Raw genomic sequence first — 22,375 nt, forward strand, 5'->3', positions numbered from 1 at the left:
CCCCCCCCTAAATTTCTCACGCTTGCGTAATTACCGTCATTTACACCCCATAGGCTAGTAATCACAAGAATTTCTCCCGAGCCTACATGGTGTATACTATAGCAAATAATCGCTTACAAATGGCCGTCATAATAATGTGACAGGTGCTTGGCGTAACATTAATTAACGTCGATAAAAAGGGGTTCGTTAATTAAACTCTATGCACGGCGAGCAATAAATTCAGCTTAATTGAATTTTCACAATAGGCTCTTTGCTCGTGGGATAATCGCAGACGCCATCTTTACTCTCGTCATATTGAATTCTCATAGACAGACAATTACTTTTTACGTATAGAATAGAGGTAATCCCTTTTCTCAACCCCACAATCACTGGTTCTAATTGGTTCCAACGGATGCTTTCACGTACTACATGACTGAACAGCGTCGATGCGCCATTAATTTTATGAGTGGTTAAAACCAAGAAATGTCTTAGGGATTCACTAGCGCGACAATAATATATGGATACAATGGCAGACATTGTTGTGAATGAACATAAATTTTCGTATATGGCGTCCGTCAGCTAAACGCGATCGTAAAGCCGTGGCTTAGCGTAACATATTTTATAGCGCGGAATTGGCTTGAAATTTATTATTCTTATGTATATTTAGAATTGTTCCATTAAATTAAGGCATAAAATGCCGATTAAATAGATTGGCAATGGATCGTTGTATGAAATTGATGAATAAATATTAGCGAGGTGAGAGAAACGATACTAGCGCCACGACTTCGTTTCCATTCTGGTGGAACTACAGAAGGAGAGTACCAACGCTAATTAAAACGGACAGACCCGCCTGAATAAACGAAAAAAAAGTTGTTTGATAATCATTTCATTTTTCTTTAGCGCATGTCGAGGGTCTTTATTAAAGCAATTCGAGATAACGATAACGGAAGAAGAGTTTCTTAATTTCATCTTATGGCTAGGGAAGAGCTAAGCTTGTGTTGGACTTTTTTATTAATTTTTTTCCCTCCTTTTTTCTTTGCTTCATTTGCAAAATTTCGACGTAACATCTTCGTTAAATGTCGTTCGGGCTTATTTTTAGCTGAGATAATGACAGATAGCCATAGGATCTTTTAACCCTCATGCAAGACAAAAATTACGACGCCATAAACTACACTCGATAAAAAGATCCGAGTTTCATATTACGTCACGAATAGAACCACAAATTTTTAAATATATCAGGCATACTTGTGTCTCTAAAATATGCATCACGCGGCTATAATCCGAGTGAAATAATGATTATAAATATCACGGTAGACTAAACCGATGAATTGTAGTTTACAGAAAATATTTTTTTTTAAAATGATGATACGATTAATATAATTAGTCTTATTTGGCGAAAAAAATTTGTTCAACAATGTTCAACAGCTACAAACAAGATTATATACCCGCAACTAGGAGCCACAGAGCGAAAGTTCGTAGTTTTAGAAAAGTTTTAAGAGACGGAAATGGAAAAACGATGAAAAGTACTAACTTTTGCGGGGTCCGACCACTCGGATTCACACGAGGAAACAAACGAGGAACTGAGTTAATGAGCGAGCGACGTTACTCCAAGGACAAAGGAAAGAGTCTTTTCACGAGAGACAGAGAGAAAGGGAGAAAGAGAGAAAGAGATCGAGAGAGGGTGAGTTAACCTCATACAAGGCAGACAAGGTAGTGTCTCCATGCGACGACACCACACTCACTAGGCTCGCTTACTTCTTCGAGGGAAGACTTCCGTTCTCTGTGCACGGCGTGTCGTATTGTTTCGCGAAACTTTCCTCGACGGCTAGCGGCCATTTTACTCCTGACCTCCGAGTCGTCGCGACGTCCTATGCATCTTCTTTAGACTTGGCACACTTTTATTTTTTAAAACTACTATTCCCTCTTTCTTTTCTTTAATTCCGTTCTCTTTCGTATCCTTATACTGCATCGTCGGTAAGGACGCGACTCTACGTTACCGACACACTACCATCAGCATTATTCACAAGACACACTCTTATCTACATAAGTATTACGTTTCGATGTGAACGATGGACTCCCTTACAACGTTCGACCCGAAGAACATTTATTCCCTAAGGACGAACAGGATTCCTTTATACTCAATCGATAAAGGACATTCTGAATGGCAAAAGTCACCGAACGAATTCTTTATTAGACGGGTGAGACCTCTGCTTTTGAATTTCCTTTCAAAGTTACAAAACTCATACACTTTACCCTCGCGACAGCGTCTATTCCACGACCTTAAGGTGAATCCGCGCGTGTCACGGAAAACGTACAAGAAACGAAATGAAATTCGAAAATCGAGGTAAACTAAATGGTTATTTCGAAGGTCACTGACCCACCCTTAAGACACGCCGTTATCGCGAATAACTCATGGGAAACGAAACTGCCATATTTCTTCATTACTTAAATTCCCATTACATGGGATACCGAAACCCATTGCTATTCGAGCATCGACGTACAAATAATCATGCTAGGTGTGCACAGCACCTTTATCGCCTTGGTGGGTATGCCATATGGTAAAACAACAAATAGCTTAATAAAAGTGTTAAAAAATGGTTACGTTTATTTTTTTAGTGCGCCATTAGCGTGCAAACGAAGCAAATTGCAAATAATCCATACGGACAAGGATGGGCAAATTTTTTCATTCAAAATAATCCGCCATATTTTCACCCACGGCGTCTGCTAAATTTTGAACGAATGAAACAGATAATTTTACTGGATTCGCGCACGCGTATAATTGAAAGCGTTGTCTGTTAGCTATGCGTAGAGGTCAATGACGAGGGTTAACTTGAATTACAGATTCCAGCCTCACTTCTGAATTAAAGTGGTTTCAATCTTTGAAGAGGAAAACAATTTTTCCAGCTAGCTTCCCCTTTCTAACCTAACCCGATGTATATGTATGTATGTATTTTCCTCTATCAATATCTTCAAGCTATCCCGTATCGAACCTGTCCTGACCGCCTGACGTTCTCATCGCCGTGGTTAAGTGCCAGAATCTAATCTGCCGGTTGTTTGTTGAATTTCTTGTGGCGTAAAGAAATAAAACGAGAAAGAAAAAAGACATAGGACTGGCGAGGACGCCTACGTAATTTACTTCTGAGAGCACTTGAGCACTTCGACAGGGATGACTGGTGGGGTGGTTGCAGAGCTTCACTGAAAAATGTTGAATAATTTTTTTTTTTCTTCATTATTCGTGCATACTTTGGGAATGAGAAAAAAGATGTCTTATGAAAGTATTAATTTTTTTTTGTAGTATCCTTGAACGAAAAATTAAAATTCTCTTACGAATTGTCCCGTTCGATAGGAATATTGAGAACATGGTGACAATAGAGATTTAAATAGAAGAAAAAATCAGAATTGAAAGAGAAGAGCAAGAGACTTTGCTGTGTTTAAAGAGTGACTAAGAAAACGGAGCAGGACGAGGTTGATCGATGGATCTCTGTATCGGAAAAAATAAAAAAATTGTCTCGATTGTCCCTATTATTTTCCCTGTTTCAGCCAACCCCCGTTGCCGTTGTTAAACTGTTTTTAATGACGAGTGATTCCGATTTTTTTTTTTCAGCGCAGTTGGATGCGCATGCGCGTCACGTGTCTCCGTGCTTCGGCGGGAAACAATTATTTATCATTAAGGTTTCGCCGTCTCATTTTTCAAGGACTCTGCGCGACGATCATTTTTGAAAGCATCGTAATGATTTTAGTAATTATTCAAAGTTTCGTAAAAAGATACGAGAAAATGTTTAAATTATCAGGGGCCTCGTGGCGTATACGATTTAATAATTAAAATTAAAAAAAAAAATAAATACCTCCGCCGTCACTGCGAGATATCATCTCGAGAATAATTTATCTGATTCTTCATGCTTGTCGTCGCTCGCGAGCTCGCAGGATAAGAATTCATTATTTTCATCAACGGAATACCTGCTCGCTCGACGACGGCATACTTACGGTGAAGCGGCAAGTACAGACCTAGAGTCAGATGGTCCAGCGCAGCATCTCCGATTGCAAAAGTCACAAAGCATATTCTCAAGAGATACCCGCGCTCTCTGTGGATCGCAGCCATTAACAATCTCTTCTCAAGCGAGCCATGTAATTAGAGCACAGAGCGACGGAAACAGTGACGTGCAACATTATGCAAGAAGGACAGCCGCCATTTCTAACCCATAATTAATTAATTCCCTCGCCGTCGCGTATCTGTTATTAAAATTCAACCCACCGACGACCATCTCCGCTAAAAACTACCCGCTCGTCCTAGTCAGCCGTGGTTAACGAAAATATTCAAAAATCCGAATGCCAACAAAATTTCAGTACCCGAAAAATTATGTTTCCAAAAAAAAAAATAAGCTAAAAAAAGTTTAACACTGCCGAAAAGCGAGTTTCGAATCGAAACTCGTTTCACTGAGTAAAAAGCTTCAACTATGGCGACCAGTAAAAAAACTTCCAATAACGATATCATTATTATCGAGTCCCAATCGAGCGTGCGCATGTGGCGCCACTAGCGAGAAAAGAGGGAAATAGCATATCGAATGTAGAATAGCACAAAATACGGTATATACGTATATACAGAGTTTGAGAGGATGATGGAAAGAGAAAGAGGAATAATGGTTAGCGCGCTTTTATTTGCACGGCTGCAACGTACAAAAATGAAAGAAGAAAAAAAAAGTACAAAAAGAATCAAAAATAAAAGCCAGGCGCATTCTTGCATAAAAGCTTGCGCACTCGTTCCATTTGTTCGACAGTACCTACTAGAGCCGATAGGTGGCCACACCGCAGTACAAAAATACAAGCATCAACGGCAAGGCCTCGCGCCACGCGAATCCCTTTAATCCATTCTGTCAGAGGCAAATGAACAGTGTGGACAAAGCTTTGCCAGGCGGCAGACGACGCGACTGAACGAGGATGAAAGATTCCCCTGCGACCCGCCCGCCGGCTTATACAGCACCCGGCAAAGTATATGGAAGATATTGAACGGAGAAGCTATGCCAATAAACTGACATGCGTTAGACAAGGAGAGACGATCATTTTCAAATTCATTCCCAACCTTCCTTGTGGCATCCACCCGTCCTTGGATTTCCGGCCGTTGCGGCTTTTGCAATCCCCTGCTTTTCGAACGAGGTCATTAGGGGCTCGCTTACGCAACCTCTGCCGTACCTCAAGGCTGTTAGCTACTTTATTCGTTTGATAAGAATTGATGAGGAGTCCAATCTGCATAAGAATCTTCGTTATAAGTGACAATGGGGAACATTTAAATATCCCCATTTTTATAATGGCCGTCGACTGTTCGTTGCGATTTGATCATTTACCCAGCTGGATGCTGCACCATCCCTTACCAATCTGAATCTGTACCTGTTAATTATTATAGAGAGCTTTAAAGCTGTGCGCGCCGATAACACGTTACCCGCACGAGGATGAACGTGTGGAGAGACTACGAATGCGTGTGTGTATACATATATAACATATACAGACTATACATAAGGGTAGGTATATAATATGACGACACGATAACATGTTCTGTTATATATGTGGTTGACTGTGGTCAGGAAATTGTATGAAAAAGTTGCGTGACTGTTGGCAGTTCGCGTAGTAACACTTTCTAGGGACGATTAAAAATAAGATTTATTGAAACTAGATTGATACGTTCTGAAAGATTTTTTTTTTTAGAAAAAACCCTAGAAATAATTTCCCTAATATTTTAATTAAAAATAAAAAATATATAGCCCCGTATAACTAAATTAGGCCTTTTGTGATTTCAAAATACTTTTTTACTGCTGGAGTTATTTTCCATTTTTTTTTTTTTCGTTATCTCTTTTATAGCGGATATTCAATGGGATTTAGAAGCAATCTAAAAATAGTTCACTATTTATGAAATTCAGAGTGATTCTGTATACTATAGAGTTGCGAATGGATTCTCTGGGGTTTTTTTTATGCAACAATAACCATCATCTCCTCCACGATCCACTTCTATTGTTCAGTTATATACATTTAAGCACCCACGTATTCTATATATTCTGTAATGCGACCGGTGTATAGCGTTTGGTATAATTGCCTCGATACAATTGAACGCACAAGAATAACGTAGAAACAACACGTGGACAGATTAAAAAGGGAAGCAATACGCATTGCTTGTGATAAATAATAATATTAATAATAAATGTATTCGAATATAACGCAACGTCCAAGTGACAATTGCATACTGTCGATAAAGTAGGGAATTAAAGTTCGATCGACTCTAACGATTTTTAAATGGGCTCAAATCTTTTGGTATTTTACCTGGAATCGGCCTGTTACTTGCGACCTAAGAGGTTAAGAGTCTTGTGTTAGATAGATAAAGACAGAACAGTTACCGACGGTTGACCTAAACTCGAAAACTACAAGCTTCACGGGCCTTAGGAGCCTCGTTGAGGACGACTTGCAAAATCGAATTATCAGTGGAACATTAGGATACATTGATAGCGATTATAAAATATTGAAATAATCGCTGAATTGAATATGGCGATAGTTGCACAGAAATCTGATCGCTTATCAGTTGAAATTATAAAGGGATTCAATAGGGCTGAACTCTTACTCGCGATATGAGACGCTTGATATTGGAATTAAGTTTCCTTGGAATTATTAGACGGAATAGGAATCGACTTGAGAAATTCACTTATCGATGAAGTGGTTGATCGATTGTAGGAAATTTAGAAATTGAATGAGTAAGGTTCAAAATCAGTTCAACACGATATTCATAAGATAAATCGAATAAAAGGCAACTTACGTTTATTGAGAAAATTCTCAATAAGGTGTACAATGATTGACCGGTCAAGAGTTCAAACTCTGAAGTAGCGACAAAAGATTTAGGTTGGACTTGGAATCATGACCTGTACTTCTGAATTCCAACTTGGACTTTTTTCTCTTAGGCCAAAGATTGCTGTGTCATCCGACCGAGCTGGACCAGCTGACTTCTGCTCCGCGACCAATTTACTACCTTGCGAATATTTAGGACCTGTAGCCGAGGTGAGATTTGAAATTGCTGCCGAAACTTAGATGTAACGGTGGCGAATTACAAAGGATCTTAGCAGGTCGATCAATATGACGTCATACGTCGTGAAGAATAAAAATAGCAAAAGAACAAGCCCAAAGATGAGCACAGGCTCCCATCCGGACGTAACAGTAACAATTTTGCGTGCAAACCGAATAAATGACATCGACCTGAATTAGTAGATTATGCAATTAGTTCGTCAAGTGAACTTTTTTTTTTCACCAACCGCGATCGTGGACCGAGACTTGTGGCGATCACGCGAGTGAAAGAAAAATCACGTGCGAGTTGCATGAGCTATTTTCTGCACAGCCGTGAGTAAAGCTCATGTGTGATATTCGATTTTCAGTGCATAAAGTGTAATTTTCACATTGCGCACAGTATGAGAGAAAGTACGCTTTAGACGCACTGCAAATCGAACTTTGCACATGAGCTTGACTTACGGTCGTGCGAAAAATAAATTAATACATCAACAAGTGTCTCGATGAGTTTGCGTTATCAGTCGCGTAATTAAATGCTGGGAATAATCACGTGTTAAATAAATTAAACCAAACTTTGGTGCAACGGCTGTTATCATTTGAGCCGCGCGAAAGCATTGTCGATTAAGGGAGAAAGGTTCACGTCGATTTTCAACTGAACTGAAAATGGTTTTGAAAATTTAAAAAAAAAATTAAAAATTGAAAAAAAATTCTTTTTCCAAATATTCCACAGAGTTTGGTGAACTTCGTTAAACCGGCTATAATGGGGTGTTTCATCGAAAGCCAATTACTATCAAAGCCGCCATGATGCAGCGCCGCTGTGCAACACGATACAATGGGGACATTGACGAATCGACGAAGCAATGGTTATTGTGAACATGACTAATTGGCTGCGAACGTAAAGAGAGAAAAGCAACGGGGTCAGATCGGGGACGGGAGGGAGGGGCGAGGGGTAGACACGACGAATAAAAGGCAGAGGGTGGAAGAATCCCGGTAATATTGTCGGTATAAAATTCCTCCCTGGGGAGTTTTTCAGCCCATTTGATCCCGGGTAGCTTCCTCAAGGAACGTTGAAAGGGAGAATTTTTACTTCGTTGAAACTCATCGAACTCTATCCGAAGCTATTATTCCCTATAGGCAAGTATTCGGGACTTACTCCAACGTAGATATCCCATAGAAGGAGAAGAAAAAAAACACGTCTACAACAGAACAATTGTATTGCAACAAGTTGTTGCAACATACGTAACTTTCGTAAAATCCGAAATTCCCTACTTTCTTGGAATTAAATTTTGAGATACATGTAAACAATTAGTACTGAAAACGCATGTAATCGATAAAGCTCCGTAACTCAATTTAAAGGTACATACGTGTTGAAAATTTCGATAAATGTATCGATGTCAGTGCACTTTTAACGTTATTAAAGGTTGGATGAAATTCCGATGGTCCGTACGTGAACTCTGGTTAACCCGAACGAAGAAATACCCGGTTGAAATAGCTTTCTGCCATTTGCCTTCACGTGTTTACGGTATATACGTGGCATATCGAGGGGTACGTATTATACGGAATTGCAGCATCCTGGTGTAATGGCGAAGATCAAAGGAGAACCTACGGCTGAAAGGTAACTGAGTCAGTACTCCGCTCTCTGAGTAGAGAGACACACAGGCATCATATCTATATCTTACCATCCATATACGAATATTGATACATATTCTGCGCATACTTGCTAAGTCCATAGAGATACATACGTATATTAAGAGACATGCATTTACGAACACGCAGATCGACAGTTACCGCAAAACTGAACAAAATACGAAACGCAAGAGACAGTCGTAAGCCTTCAAAGAAAGCAACTTCTCTGAATGCAATAATTAAAATCAAAAAACCAAATAGTAAATAAAAATTAATTAAATTCACAGATAAAACTTCCAAATCAATTCCACGAGCTCGAGTTACGTTGCGCAATAGTCAATCTCTGCGTATATCGCTCGTATAGAAGTTAAACAAGTTATCGAACGCCTAAAAATAGAATGTGACTAAACAATACTTTATAACGAGGTTTTACTTATTGCGTAACAAATTTTTTTTGTACCGTTAACAGAAATATGGGTCTTTTACGTTTTTCTGAATTCCTGTCTCATTTTTTTATTTTCAATCCTTTTTTTTTCATATTACTTGTCTTTCTGCCTATCAAGAACTTGACTGTACGTACCCACGTGGACGGTGTATGACATCACTCAGCCAATAATCCTACTTTGAGCTATCCCATGATCCGTTTGTACATTAACGAAACGACACCGCATAATTCGCGTCAAAGCAATCCCGTGAGATTATTTTGTCGTATTGATAAAGAGCGCCGTTATCGATCGTCGAAACTTCCAAAAGAGCACGTCCATTTGCCGAAGCGCAGTTAATGGACGATGGCTTCATTTGCATGGTCGAAACGTACGGCTAATTCGTTAATTAGCTTGGACAGCCTTTGATCTGTACTTCGTGCGCAACCGTCGTAACAGAGCAGAGATGCCCGAAAGGTACTTGGAAAATTTGCTAGAAGTCCGCAAAATTTCCGTCGTGCATTCAACGGACAGATATACGTACGTATACAGTCAGAACCAAATAGAGAGCGTGGAAAAAAGTTTTTCGAACGTTTTTAAAAATAGAGATAAAACTGTAATGAAATGTGAAGGAAAGAAAGAAAAACAGTTTAAATTCAGTTCCTACAATTTGTCCCGCTACTAGCGCCATCTGGATTTACGTAAACTCCGTTAGTGTATATGTATATGCCCTACCTAAGTAAGGTACGCTCGTTTACCGTCGTAGAATTATTATGTAAAGTGTTTACGAGAAGCGGGAATAGAAGCCGCGCGGAGGAGGAAGAGCAACGCCCGTGCAGCTTCGAACTTTCGTTACTTCCTTGGCCTCTCGCATTTTCACCAAGTTCTATTCGCGTTTGTCTTTAACGATTCGCCAGGGTCTTTGAATTATTGCGAAAGAAAACGGAAAAGACTCGCCAACCCGATTTCACGGTAAAAACTTTAGTCGTCGTAGTACGTACAGACGGTAAGAAAAATACGCAGAAACAAGGAAATGCAATACGTACTAGAGTCTATGTACCTTGGCATCAGGCAGTCCACTGCTCTCGTGACTGGCTGTACGTGGAAAAAGGCAGTTTGACCTACTCGATATCCCCTGGGTGCATCGACCGTATTAATTTTTTTTTCAAAATGATTTTAAAAAAGAAAATACGAAATCGAACACTTATTTTCTTGTGCAAAAATGCACTGCTGAAGTCAATGCTAGTGCATTTGCTTAATAGCGTAGACATAGTAGCTTTGCCATAGTAGCTGCCGGAAAGGGTAGTAGCGGTACCAGTAATAGTAAAAAAAAAAACAATGTAATTCTGAGAAAACAATAGAATGAATTTCATTCGGAAAGGATCTTTGGATTGTTGGAATTGCAATGAGATTAAAGCGCGAAAAGTGCAATACAATTCTAGGCAAAGGATGCACCGATGAGTTGGAAGAAAATGCACTTTGTAATTCGTTATACGCGTATAGATATGCAGTAACTATAGATATACTAGTGTCACCATCAGTATTTTTTATCAGTATAAATCCTTAACCCTCAATTGCGTGGTGAAAAGAAAAAAAGAACTCACGTTCGTAAAGTCACGATCTTACATGGGTCCCAGAGACCCACGGCACCAGTTGAGGGTTAATACCTACAGCGAAATCAACTGGGTTTCTCAGTGCATATCAAAAGTTATTCTCGTCGAAAAAGTCCAACATGAAACTTCAGCATAGAGTGACGTCACTTTGCCAATGATACTCTCTCTCGCACTTGTTGGTTGCGTTAAAAACGCGCCGGTAGACGCGGATCGATCGCGAACCTGCATTCCCAGTCGCGTTCAGTTAGCTCGTGTATTTTTCGCACGATTTTTCACTACTTCTTTTCGAACCTATCTTATCCTTCTTCAACTTCTTCCATCCATCTGCTTTTACTCTAAATAGATATACGAGCCAGCCATACATGCCGCGTTTAGATACCCTCTGCGTCGGTCGCACTGCGAAAGAGCACGTCTCTGACTATTTCTGCGAGTTTAACGATCACGAAAAAAAAAAAAAAAGTAGGACGATCGAAAAATAAGAAAAGTCGAACGATCAAAAAAATGTAAAATAAAAAGAAAAGTACAAATGTAAAATCTAACTGATAGCGCGGCACAGTAAGCTGCTTCGCAGTAATTTCAGTGCATTTCAGTTAGTATATAATTTTGTTCCTTGCCAAAGGAATTTCATAGTCAGGATGAGATCGGATCGCGTCAAGGAGCTTCGTGAATTCTCGTGGGCGCTACGAGTCAGGGTGTTTTCATTGAAATTCCTCGTGATCCCGTCGAGCTCCGACAGAGTCCAAGGTCCCACCCTTTAAAATTCCCGGCGTGCAAATGCTCGTAGATTTACTGCAAGACTCGTTCCCCTTTCTCCGAGAATACCGATTTTCCCGCAGCTACGAATTTAAATCCGCTGAATTTTTCGTGACCATCCAAACTTTCCACGTTCATGCGCCGACGTTAAGTCTATCTAGTTTCACGGCAATTGACTCGAGTTATTTTCGGTGAAGACTCACCTTAAAGCAACGTCGTGCCTCTTTAACGAGATCACTCCTCCTTCCCTTTAGCTCCTCGTCTTGTTCCGCGCGCGTTTCTCTGTCCGTCGACGTTTTCCCCGTCCTTGACGATCGACCGATCTGCAACACAGAGCAAAGGACGTTGTAGCACAGGGTTGGACTAGAGTTAAACTTTAATTAGGCCGCACGCGAAACCCTGTCGTGCCGAATGTGACGGACAAGTAAATTGTCGCTTCCGTGGTAAAGGCCGGCTTCCACTGGTGCCACAGAGAAACGTGCATTGGAGACTTCGCGTGTTGACGGTACATCGAACACACGGAGTTTCGATTTCCGTTTAGTAAGCGTGCCTCCTTTAATGCGTCCAGCACTTTGGCCTTATTCCCATCGAACTACGATAATTATAAAATACAGTAAGGTAAGCTCGACTCTAAGCGAATATCGATCACGCGAATGTAGATTTAAACCTCGAACGGCTTAAGAGAATTCAAACAGAAAAACTTAATTTCGAACGTCAATTCATTGTCACCGATTTCCCATCTATTTGCGGAACACACTGGCCCATCTCTCTATCCGAGAGAGTTTCGAAACTTACGAAAATAGGAACACGAAAATAGAAGGGCTCCATACGTACCTATAATCGTTTCACACGAAAAAACATTTAAATTTCGTTAAAGACATCTTTTTCTTTTCAATTTCACCTATAATCTCGTATTAATACACACAAACTGTATTTTTCCAAATGTTAGTTGAATTTTGCTCTGGATTTTGTAAGATCACAGACTTTTCTATCTTGCCGATCGAAAATAACGAAGCTGATACGTTTTTGACAAAACTGATCTTATGCAAAATACAGGGAACTGACACACGTGACGTCACGGAAAAACAATTTTGGGTGGATCAGGTGGCTCGCAACGTGTTCGAAGAGAAATATTTGTGCACAAGAAAAAAAAAAACGAGATACGAGAAACCAAGCGAGAAATTACCCGCGGAAACCAAACTATTTGAATTTACTGGTGCGAGTATAAAAACAATTTTCTTCAAAAGTTCATCCAGCATCCATCAAAGCTTAATTAGATTCGGATACCAAGATTCCCGGACTCTCAGGTATTTTTATTACGGGATACGGAATGCCATGAGAGAATGAACCAGGGATGATTGGTAAGGTCATTTATTTAACATTAAAAACTGTCAATCCCCCATAGAACGTCGGAGGCGGACCCAATTTAATTTATATTTAGACCACATCGAAACACGGTTATAATTATTTAATATTCAGACGGTAACCTCCCGTAAAAGGGAAAAATTAAATACCGAATTCAAAAATTATCCCAAGATACTGAATTTCATTAAAACGCCACAGTGTCGTTATTTATTCTTTACTAAACCAGTCTAATTTCGGCTATAAAAAATCATCCCAAGTGTCTCTGACGATCATAGAAAAACGTTGCTGGAGATAAATTAGAAATTAAAAAAAAAAGCAACGTACTGCAGTTTTCTGCATTTTAATAGTTTCGAAAAGCCCGCGTAATTCAATCCATCGGTACTAGATCCCGTACAGAATATCGAAACTCGATTAGTCGGTACGATACGTGCGCCGCCAGTATCGCCAGTACGAGGATAATGTCCTGCAGGACACCAGGGTACAGCTAGTACCTATCACGAAGGTCCTTTCCAGGAAGAGAAAAGTTCAGCAGGTCAACGTGTACACCGTTAACACGCACCTGGAACTCTGCCAAATCGACAGTTAACTTCTTCCCGAAGTCGAGATTAGCAGCCGCGCTCCTCGGATCAGAGTCAGCTCAGAGTAACGCTTCACGAAAGGTGGTCGCGTCTCTAATCCGCGACGTCGACACTCGCACTGGTGGATGCAGTGAAAATCGCAAAAATAGAAACGACCTCTTTGTCTCACACGCTCGCGAACTCTACGGCCATACGTATACTTTCATCGACGCGAATTTTACCCTCACCGTATACAGCCTCCTTCGGAGAAGCACCGATAGAATATACGAAAGGATCCCAAAAACGCTAAGCAAACGGAACGATCCCTCAGGGAAATGAAATTATTCAAGACCCATTTTATTTGACATCGCCAGCAACAATCGTTGCGACAGTATGCCTAATCTATTGTTGAACGTGCATTCATAAATTTCAATAATCTCACAATACAAAATCAAAGACAAATCAGGAAGCTAAAGGCTACCGCGTAGCTGGCATAACGTAAAAGCAAATTCCTTCGTAGTCCCACACCCAGCATCAACGTTATCTCAGTAAACGAATCTGCAAAGAGCCACAAGGTGTTCTTCGTCCATCGTGAATAATGCAGCGTGTCGAAGATACGGGGATAGAAGAGCCAGGGCTGCACAACAGTAGTAAAGTCCTGAAAGTTCCAATCGATACGTAGACACGTCATCATCCCCTACGGGCTCCCACTGGTTGGCTTGTTTATTTCTTCTTGGCTATTTACTGCCAAGGGTTAATGGACGCTCGACGCTGTCATCAGGATCTGGGACGCCAGGCGTCTCTGCAAATATATGCCAGAAGGAAATCGAGAGGGTTGACATAATATCCTAAGAGAAATAAGGATTTGAACAGACGGGATCCTAATTCGTTGTAAAAGCACCCCCTATCCCTAGCAGAACTACCGGGTTGTCATCAACCTCCTCAGACGACCCTTCGGCACATATACCCTTCACGCAGTTCATCGAGTAATCAATCTAGCCAATTAGAAAATTCGAGGACGTCGTCGTCGAATTTAATGAGGGGCGTACCGTGCTACTTCCAACTATAATCCACGTCACTCTAAAATCCCAGTAGGAATTAGCACAGCGTCCTCGGACTCCTGGCAAGCTGTCCGTCGGCGATTCCCGTCGCGAGGATCCTGTCATAGTCGAGACAGCTCTGTCTGGTCTATACTCCGAGAAGGCAGGTTTAATTTATCGTATCGAGTTACGGATGTTAGTTTACGTCAGTACACTTTAGACACGGCCCTAGAGCTGATAGTTATCTTGGTAGCGATACTACCTAACGGCCGGTATGGTATGTGGAAGTTTAGTATCGATCGTTTGTACCTACGGTATATAACGAGCTAATGGGAATCAAACACGAAAATTCATTTACAATATCTTTAAGTCTATTTACACCGTGGATAATGCTGTGCCGTATGACGCTAAACACCAAAAGTTACGTATTCGCGTGACGTTTGATTAAAAAAATAAAAGTACGCGTACATCATGCGTAACGTGGACGATCTCTGCACTGTCGACACGCACGACGGTTTTCCTTTCTTCTTCTCTTCCCTCAGAGTCCTAAGAGTCTCCTCGTCGTCGCGCCAACGGATTTTCTCCCTCCTTTCCTTTCCCGAACGGCTGACGCTTATCGGCGAATTCCTCGTAGCGTCAACCAAATCCTTTCGACACTTTATCACCGCTCACGAGTGACGTAAACACGTGAAATGTCGGACCAATTTTTACTTCGTCGTGAGAAACTTTTTGTTTTTTCCAAATACGTAGGAACGTCCAATTTGTCCATTTTATACGTATAACAAACGAAGAAGGGCATTCTACACGCATATGCATTTTAACGAAAATGGGTACGTGTCCTTTTGAAAAACGAAGTTCCTCCTCACCAAAGGAAATTAATACAGCGAAAAACTGTAAATATGATATTTTTCCGAAAAGATGTATAGATACTTTTTTTAAATTGCATATCAATTAGTATGTAAGTGTTAATATCCCAAAAAAATAGTCCATGCAGCACAAGCAGTAAGAAAAGATGCTGGTTAGCCGTATACCGTACTATGGTATCTTCATGAGAATTTCCCCAGAGGTTACGTGAAAACGGTCGCTGTGGCCGCAGTAAACTTAGCCGCCGCCGCCGTCGCCGCCACCACGCACTTAATTCGTATCGCCTTTCCAAGAACAAACATCTCTCCCTTGTTTATCCAATTATTTAGCTCGCAGCATCCAGAGTGTACCCGCAGGCATCAACGACGTCGAGATCCGACGCTTTCCGGGAATTGGCGTCGGTATCCATATCATACGTACATTCGCTAGCCAAAACGATGCCAGCAATACGTTTCTACGCCGTACCGGAATGACTGGAGCAAACTTTTTTCATATTAACGTTCCAGGCTGGTTTCTCCCTTTTTGCGTCTTAACGTCGATAAACGAGGCGTCTATGAGACGCTGGGACGGAGACGCCGTACAGTGTTCGTCCGTGACGCCGAAGGACTTGGATAATGGATGCTCGCTGAACTGTAGTCCAAAGGGCAAGAGAAGTACAGTGCTAAGGGAGAGCACAAAGCCAGCACTGTCAGGACCATATAGAGCTTTGCACTATGGTCCAGTGAGCCATGGATCATTACGTGGAAACCGTAGGACCAAGGGACGCCGTAGGAATAGAGTGGGAATCGCCATAGAGTGCCATTCTGGAATGTCAGCACTGATTACGGTAACTGAAAATTTAATTGGGAGGAAGTTGGGAGGAAGTTGGGAAGATGCCTCGGATGTACCGGGTGTCGTACTCAAAATATAGAAACTGAATTTCTATCGTGTAGCGTGCAACATTACAATTAAAATCATATTTTATTTGAACGATAATTTCGCTCCGAAAACCCGACTGGATGTACAGGCTTCTATCCGAAGATGACGTAGGGGATCAGACCTATCCAGAAAATTTGAACACCCGGTACCACGAAATAGTTGACTCATTACGGGAAATGGTCCTGTCGGATTACTTCGTTACCACGGAAAAGGTACGAAGGATCAGCAGCCCTTATTACCTGCAGGGGTTGAGAGGACGGAATCAGGTAATTCTCTGTCTCACGTGGGAGAATCATTTGGCACGCGCGTCACGCTTTATTCCGTGAATGGTAAAGGGGGCGTTGAGTTTGCGAAAGGGTAGAGCCTCCTTTTGAGAAGTGAAATAACAAGGGAGGTGCGTGACTTTAGAGTGGGGATTGATTTTGCGGAAGGGATTGCAAAGAAGGGCGAAAAGGAAGGAAGGAACAGAATATAGAAGGGCTCGAGAAGCTAACAGGGCACTTGACCCCGGGCAACCCTCGAGCCCACAGTGGTAGTCGATAATCTACCGGAAGTTCTCAAGCATCCTTCACCCATCCACGAGGGATTAGATACCACGTGAGAATCAAGCACAGAAACTTCTAATTTCATATAAATAATTCGACTCTCTGCTCGTATGGCCTGTCTCGTCGCTTGTTCATTTCTTCCCAAAAAAGGGATCAGCATCTACCCCTAACATCGGACTGAGACGTCTTTCGCGATATTACCAAAAAATGCCAACTAGTCGCTCTTAAAATTGGACTACGTATTCAAGGGCAACAAAAACAAAAGTTTTAACGCAACCGGAAGCTCCCTGGGTACCATTAACGAATATTTGAATCGTGTCTTCTTCGACCACCGGATAGATGAAGGAGAAGCGTCTCGAGTCCCTCCCCTTCAGAATCAGCATGGCTCCCTAACGTACAGCAGTAAGCAGAAGTCGTACTCCTTACCAGGAAGATAGTCGGAAGTATTTAAAGGCCCTCGATATCCGGTTCTCTCTAATCCTGCATCTCTCCCCGCCACTCGCACGAAATCCTAAGGCTCTGAGCCATATCGGTAACGACCGAGTAGGAGTAGAGGATGCCGAGATAAGTTCCACCCTCATGAGCAATGACGAGGAACTCGCATAGAAATTCGCCCGTATTACCAAAATTCGGACGAGTACCCCAGAGAAGACGAGCTTACCAAGTGGCTTGGATAACCAAAACTTTCCTAGTCACATTAATAATGCATCAAAATTTCCTGTCGGTATTTCGACGATTTTAAAAATAGAAAAATAAAAAATGAAAAAAAAAATAATTCTCACAAATCCGTCATCGTATATTTTCATAAAATACCTTCTACTATATCTATATGCAAATCCCTCGTGTCGTTATCATTGTACGAGAAAGATTAATAAGCTATTCACTTTTATCCCACTAGAATTTTACTCTTCCGTCACGTAGATAAAACCAGTAACAAACGAGCGTACTGGGTATAAATATAGATATATGTGTATGTATAACCGTAAGCAACTGAATAGGATACCGACACGTGCGACTAGGTACACAACGTACATAATATATGTGATACGCAGGCAGAGCGGCAGAGAGATGCGTGAGTCTGCCTTTCCTTAACGAACCCAATCTCAGAGTTCATCCAAGGGTCAAATATGAGATCAGCCCAACGACTTCTCTCCGGCGCAATAATTCATGTTCCCTGTTACACACAGCGAGTAATGGCGGTTCAACAAACCTGCATAACGAGTGGTTAAATTCCCCATAAAAATGGCCGAGACTCGCGGTTTCACCCATGCATGTATCCATAGGGGTAGTAAGGGATTCGTAAGGGCCATTGTCACGTACGCGACATACGTCAGTGGCAACTTGGTAGTCTAACCTATTGTTATCAACTATCACCACTATTATTATTGTTACCATTGCTACTATTAAATCCTCATGAAACTTTCTCGAGGACTACTTTGAAGTGAGCCGCGGATCCGCGCTTGGCTACGACAATGAAACGAGGACTGTTGCAAAACAAAAAAAAAAGTAATAAAAGGAACCAGATTCGAAGAACCGGCTTAAAAATAACTCTGTTAATTAGAGGGGGAAACACGATGAGTACTGATAAATGTGACTTCGAAAGTACCAGCAACGGACGTGTGCGAACTTAGCATCTCAACTATTAGCATCTCACAAATAAACTTCATATTTACTTGCATCCATCATAGTTCCATAGTTCTTGATAAGTTTTAACAATAGTTCAATTGATTTATCCCTTAAAATCACATCTTTAAGAAATGAGATGCTAACTTCTCGTACCGCTTGTCAGCATCTCATCGAATTTCACATATATGAGCATAGAGGAAGACAATCCTGCAGAGTTCCATCCTCTAGGAAAGTTATCTCAATAGTTCTAACGAATGAACCACGTGGTAACCAGTTTTATCATATTTATCAGCATCTCGGCTATACTATAGCGAGATGCTGACATTTAGGGGTGAGTTCTAGCTTCCCTCCCGGCTGAAATCCACAGTTCTGACTAGCCTGCATACCCTCGAAAAGAGTTCTCGCCTCTCATCATCTCTAAACAATTATTAAAAATTATTTATCAGCATCTCAGCTATACTATAGTGATGGAGCCATCTTATTACGTCTGCGTCGTTGATTCTGCGTATCGCTGAGAGCGAGTACAAAATCTGACAAAATGTCCCCCTGGTTGAAAAATAGTTCTCAAAGAGTTCTATCGATAATTCTTATGGTAAAAAGCTGAGAAATTAAAATTAAAAGAGTTCTGTGACTTCGAAGATTCTGCGTAACAAGTAGGGTAGATTCGAAAAAAAAAAAAAAATGAAGAGTTCCAGGAGTTCTGGTGGGAGTTCTGGGTAGTTCTCAAAGAGTTCTATCGATAATTCTTATGGTAAAAAGCTGAGAAATTAAAATTAAAAGAGTTCTGTGACTTCGAAGATTCTGCGTAACAAGTAGGGTAGATTCGAAAAAAAAAAAAAAATGAAGAGTTCCAGGATAATTCTCCAAGAGTTCTACAAAAAGAATACCTAGACTTGATTAATCCATCCAGTATTTCGGGAGTATCGGATTTTATATGATTAATTGATTTTTTGAAATACTCATTTCAAAATGATTTTTTGACGAAATCTGGATATGTATTGTACCCAAAACCTATAGGGAACTCTAGAACTCTTTGAGAACTATCCAGAACACTGAAAAAAAATCGATTTTCTAAAAGATGGTGGGCTGACGCATTTTTTCAAACTTTATTTTCAAGCGGATAATGACCGGAACTATTGATAAAAAGTACAGAGAACTGTAGAACTATGGTTAATCTATTCAGAACTCCCTAAAAAATTACATTTTTTCAAAAATGGTGGGCGCCGTGAAGTTTGCCCCTAATTTTTTAAAATCGCGATTTTCCATATTTAATCGACAAAACTATTTCTAAAAACCATCAGGAACTCTAGAACTCTTCTGCGGGCAATCATAACTCCAACTATTTTTTTTGAAATGAGCATAATGATGAGTTAACCACACAGAGGTCCCTAAATGTCAGCATCTCACAATACTATGACTGAGATGCTGATAAATAATTTTTAATAATTGTTTAGAGATGATGAGAGGTCGGAACTCTTTTCGAGGGTATGCAGGCTAATCAGAACTGTGGATTTCAGCCGGGAGGGAGGCCAGAACTCACCCCTAAATGTCAGCATCTCACTATAATACAGCTGAGATTCTGTTAAATAATTTTTAATAATTGTTTAGAAATGCTGAGAGGCCAGAACTCTTTTCGAGGGTATGCAGGCTAGTCAGAACTGTGGATTTCAGCCGGGAGGGAAGCTAGAACTCACCCCTAAATGTCAGCATCTCGCTATAGTATAGCTGAGATGCTGATAAATATGATAAAACTGTTTACCACGTGGTTTATTCGTTAGAACTATTGAGATAACTTTCCTAGGGGATGGAACTCTGCAGGATTGTCTTCCTCTATGCTCATATATGTGAAATTCGATGAGATGCTGACAAGCGGTACGAGAAGTTAGCATCTCATTTCTTAAAGACGTGATTTTGAGGGGTAAATCAATTGAACTATTGTTAAAATTTATCAAGAACTGTGGAACTATGATGGATGCAAGTAAATATGAAGTTTATTTGTGAGATACTAATAGTTGAGATGCTAGATTCACACACGTCAGCAACGGTCCTCTTTATCTTGAAATACATTTACGAAAGGTAAAATGAGTGAGAGAGTACGAATGTAAATGGGCGAAGGGAGTAGCAGAAAATTGTAAATAACGATAACAGCGGATGAGAAGAAACTAAATATGCTTATTAGGACTTTGTAATGTTTTATAAAGACATTTTTCACTTTAAGAATGAGTAAAGATACACTTCGCACAAAGCCCGACTGTCCAATTGCTAACCGAAGCGGTAGGCAAATGATTTAAATACATTCAGCGAGATGGAAAAACCGCGTAGACAGACAGACTCTGTGGCTGTTGCCAACGTTAAAAAAAGTAATTACGAATAAAAGAGGAAATGGCTAGGGTGGGCAAGGAGTATTAAATTGACTACAAGCAACCTACCCACGAGCCCGTCCGACTCAACCTTGATAGGTCAATAATGGCAAGCTTTAATATAACCTCCGAATTTAGACCTAAAAATGCTTTAACGCGTGTCTTTTCATTTTCGACGTAGTATTCAATCCTGCTACCCATATAACGGTTAGAAGTAAACACCCTGTATATGTGTATTTTTTAAGAAGGGTAGTTTTCAGGACTTTTTGTCTTGAGTATTGGCAGTTATGAGGACACTCGGTATTTACCAGGACATGTCTGATAGCGTCTTGATACTTAAGGTGTACTGTCAGAACCATAAAGCGGCACTCACAACGAATTTTCCAAAAAATTGTTCATGCTCGACACTCGGAGCTGCAATGGGCTAAGAAATGATTTCGTTAGGTTAGATTATGTTAGGACGCGAATGACACATGTTCTACGATTTAGTTTTTTTTTAGAAAAAAAAAAAAACACACGGCTTGCCGTTGTGAGTGTCACACGTCCTCATAATTACCCTTTGACAAGTATATATACATACAGCACTGTACACTGGACTGAGAACTGTTAAAATATTTAATGTATACAGATATAAACCGTATACCCATATGCATTTTTGCATTACAAATAAATACATATATATTATGCAGTAACCACATATAATAGTACAATATCATGGATCGACCATCATAGAAAAATTCGTGCTGTTAAATTCGAGCTGTAAAAGTGAAAAGGACGAGAAGCTTTAAAACAGGTTAAAACTGATGCTCGAAAAGTGGTGACAGCCCAACACAACACCGATAGAGAGGCTGATTAATGTAAAAGGGCCATCTGACGAGTGAGTCCTATAAAGCATCTGTAAAAGCAGGGAATGAGTAATAGATGCTAATCGGGATACAATGCACCTGAGGACCACGTGCCTAAATCATCCTGCACGCTTGCTAATAAATTGGCGAACGTCCGACGATAATAATAGCACGGGCCGGCCGTTCCTATAATTCGGGGACTGCTACCAGGCCAACCGACCAAACGTCCATTGTTGGTCCCAGCAGCATTCTCACTGCCTTCCTCTTGTATCGCCATTCGCATCTGCACTGTGCGTACCAACGTCAATTGCGAATAGGTTGCCGAAATTGCACACATGGCACAAAGCCATTTATCCATAGTTATAGCTATAACGCGATCCCAATGGAAATTCTCAAAGACCCAATACCTCACCGACTCCTCACCGTCACATTGACAAATGACAACAGAGAAGGTTCTCTGTTCATTAAAATTATCAAATCTGCCCGCCCTTAAGCGTCACCCTAATATATTTCCCCATCGACTTGACCCACTTCACGACGACAATACAACAGCCCAAAAAATCCCTACGGAGCCTTCATTTCAAGCAGAGCTCGTGCTCGAGGATTATTCCCATTTTTTTGCACGAGTATCAATTCTTTCCAAGCCTGCGCCCCTCCAATTCCCTTCGCTTCTACGTACTCCTATCGACATGGCACTCCATACCAATTTACCTGCTTTCATCCAAAAAAGTTCAACGACTCTATGGAAGACCGTACTAATCAAATATGACGTCGATGATCTCGCTGACGAATTTGCCGTAGTGTGGCTATCAAAAGTTTTTCAAAAG

The 22,375-nt window shown here is 40.8% G+C and overlaps 1 protein-coding gene across 3 annotated transcripts in view; it reads right to left on the bottom strand.

Moving 5' to 3' along the window:
* Positions 1 to 22,375, bottom strand: part of LOC107267676 (RNA binding protein fox-1 homolog 2) — a 123,961-nt gene that overhangs the window by 95,185 nt on the left and 6,401 nt on the right. For 2 of the 3 annotated variants that reach the window (XM_025085262.1, XM_015739671.2), the window contains exon 2: positions 11,632 to 11,751. The exons of the other annotated variant lie outside the window; for it this stretch is intronic. The gene's annotated coding sequence lies outside the window, so the exon portion shown is untranslated. The remainder of the gene's footprint in view (positions 1 to 11,631; positions 11,752 to 22,375) is intronic. 3 annotated transcript variants of the gene reach the window in all.

The sequence above is a fragment of the Cephus cinctus genome, unplaced genomic scaffold (genome assembly GCF_000341935.2).
Source record: "Cephus cinctus unplaced genomic scaffold, Ccin1 Ccin1_scaffold0029, whole genome shotgun sequence".
NCBI lineage: Eukaryota > Metazoa > Arthropoda > Insecta > Hymenoptera > Cephidae > Cephus > Cephus cinctus.